Here is a 3,314-nt window from a genome sequence, read left to right as displayed (position 1 = left end):
AAGTACAAACTCAACATAAAAATACCATATCGAACGCCTTTCGTTCACAATCCTCATGACGAAGGCATTCGACTAAGTGTCGGGCGGAAACGCGGCGGGGGAGTGCGTTGATGGTCCGCACAGCTTCAAGGTCGACCGGGTTCATCACTCCCACCGGATACGCCCTTATCTTGCGAGGTTTCTTCGTCTAATAAAAGGGGAACAGGGGATTCCCCGCGGCATCATGGAACACATGATGGTCGGCCGGATCGATGATGATTTTGAAGTAATGGTTCTTGAAATTCTTGTAAGAATCCGAAAATGGACAGAAGAGTGTCCTTTCTCGAATAGAAGTTAAGGACACCCAACCACCGTTCGGGAGAGGCCGGACTTCAAAGTAGTGGAAAAAGACCGAGATGGTTGGAGTGACACCTACGGCCAGACACATCGCTAAGAAGGCCTGAATAGCCGCCCAGGAGTTAGGATGCAACTGCGCCGGAGCTACATTTGGTTCCCGAAGGACGACCATCTGAAAGCTGGTGAAAGGCACCCGGACGCAGAGTTGCGCGAAGACGTTAGTGTACATATAGAAGAAGTCGTCCGAGCTTGACCCCTTCCCATAGTACACTCGCTCGTTCTGTAGAGTCACCCCCTCCCGGATCAACCTAACATCCTCGCCATCCCGGACAATGTGGAGGCGTTTGACCCTCCAAGTCAATAACTTGCTGGTCCCGTAAGCTGAGGCAAACAGACTCGGGCCAGTGAGGAGCCCAGTCACAATCTGGCACATCTGTGGGGTCACCTTCCGGCTCGAAAGGGGAGCCGTCAACTTCGATGCCGCCTTGGAGCAGGAAGATCGGAATCCCACTAATGATCCGGCTGCCCCCAGTCTCAGGAGAACCGGCTTCCCCCTCAGGGGATTGGACCTCCTCTTCCAAGAACGAGGACGACACCAAGCTCAAGGAATCGCCACGCCCGCCGTCACCCCCCGCCGAACTCCCGTTGTTTCCACCCGATGACTCGAATGAAGAATCAATATAGACGACCGCCATTTATTACCTGAGAAAAAGAATATAGCTTGAACTTGAGAAGTAGAGAAAGTGAAAATGACAGCACCACCTCCCCTATTTATAGAAAAAATTCTGATAACCGTCGAAGCATCTGAGCCGTTGGAAGCCAGCACGTTCAACGCTCCAGATCAAAAGCCGTTTCGACTGCCGCCTCTACGAGCGCGGCACGTGTTTTCCCGTCCAAAATTCGATTACGAAATCGCGCTCAAAGACCCATTGGATCGGGCCCAATATCAGTTCAACGACCCATGACACCCCACGATCAGGACGGACGCCCCACTTGAACCCAACGCACACTGAATATGCTAGGGCTTGGGGGGCTTATGTACCGTACTTAGGGACCGGGCGGTCTTATCCCATGGGGACGGACGCCCATGTTCACACAACACATTACTGAACTCAGCCTATCGTCCAAATAACTAACTCGCCATATGGGTCGGCCGACCTAACGATCAGAGGTCAGCCGTGTGACACTCGGGCACTGACGAGGACGGGGAGTGATCCCCGGTTAAATTATGAACTTTTTGCTAAAGCAATTCAAAAATTTGGCATGTTAATCAACGATTTGAGTGAAACTTAAGTTCAATATAAAAGGAAGTCAACGACTAAATGAGTAACAGCAAAACCTATGGGTATTGGTTCAAATGAAAAAACAAATTTAAGGTTGCCATGATATAATTTAATCACGAAAAATTAAAACCTGCACTTTCATTTTAGGCATCATCAAAAGTCTCAAATGGACAACAATGTCAGGATCCAAAAATCTGCTCTCTAAGTTGAGATTTAATTTAACGAAAAAAAAAAAAGATTACAGAACAAGATATACCATGTTATTGTCGCTTCCTCCTCCCAAAAATATACAACCCCAATTGGTGGCTTGTGTCAGTTGTATTGGTTTCTTGTACAAATACGGCAGCAGTGGAAGCAGGTAAAGTCCGAGACCACCCTCCACTCAAACAGTAAAGGACCGCGATATTCCAACAACGCATATTTAACACTGTTTTGACAACGCTACGTGTCGTTGTTTGATTGGTTTGTTTTAAAAATAATTTTTTTTTAAAACCTACGAAACGGAAGTCCGTAACCCTGATTTTTACTGAAATTCCGAAAATAGCCCTTTCTCTGTTCCATTGGAAACGAAGGTGCGTTCTCTTGGAAGGTCGAAGGTCGCGTTTCGTGGCGCTTCACTTTGTTCTGTGTGCGTTCGTCTTCGAAGCTTCCATCTTCGCTTGTCGTTGTCTCGCTCTCTCGCTCTATCATTTTTACTTTGGGTTAATCTCACTTATAATGACAAAAGTAGTGATTGAAAAATGAACGCAGCATTATAATAAGAATTTGAAAAGTACGAGACCATTTTCAGTAAAATTAATGGTAATTAATGGGAAGGAGTTGATCAAATTCTGAGTGGGGAGATGGGTGTTGGTCATTGATGTAAACGCAAGAAGTGTGGAGTGACCCATGAGTAGGGGGACGAAGTAGTGCAAGGGATGAGTCAGAGTGTTGAAAAAATGGTCTGGTAATCGTTTACAGAATCCTGGTAAACGATTACCCGAGAGAAAATTGGATTTTGTACATAAAGTCCAACACAGGTAGTCAGCCAGGTGAACAGGGGTCACCATTGGAAAAAAAGCTCAGTTTTAGGCAGTTCTGCACCTGTCTAGGCTGGTCCAGGTGTTTCAGTGGTGGGAGAGGGTGGTTGGTGATGTGATGTGTGTCCAAGGAGTGTGGGGTGACCCCTCATCAGTTGGAGGAGCAACCTCTGCAAGGGATGAGTGAGGGTGTTGAAAAAAGGGTCTGGTAATCGTTTACAGCATCCCTGTAAACGATTACCCGAGACAAAAATGGATTTTGTACAGAAAGTCCAACACAGGTACTCAGTCAGGTGAACAGGGGTCACCATTGGAAAAAAAGGTGAGTTTTAGGCACTTCTGCACCTGTCTGAGGCTGGTCCAGGTGTTTCAGTGGTGGGAGAGGGTGGTTGGTGATGTGATGTGAGTCCAAGGACTGTGGGGTGACCCCTCATCAGTTGGAGGAGCAAGCTCTGCAAGGGATTTGTTGACCAAAAAACCATACAAGTGAATTTAAGGGTCATTACTGGTTGGGAGGTTATGTTTGATGACCCCAAGAAGTGGGGAAGAAGTCATTCTTACTGAGGGGACCAAGTTGGACAAGTGCAGAGCTAATCTGCAGAAAAAACATTGTCGTAATCGTTTACAGTGGCCTCGTAAACGATTACACGAGAGAAATCACTGTTTTGTACAGAAA

This window comes from Vigna umbellata, chromosome 5, assembly GCF_029865625.1.
Source record: "Vigna umbellata cultivar VRB3 chromosome 5, Vumbellata_1.0, whole genome shotgun sequence".
Lineage (NCBI taxonomy): Eukaryota > Viridiplantae > Streptophyta > Magnoliopsida > Fabales > Fabaceae > Vigna > Vigna umbellata.
The sequence above is the reverse complement of the archived record's forward strand: the minus strand, read 5'-3'. Positions refer to the sequence as shown.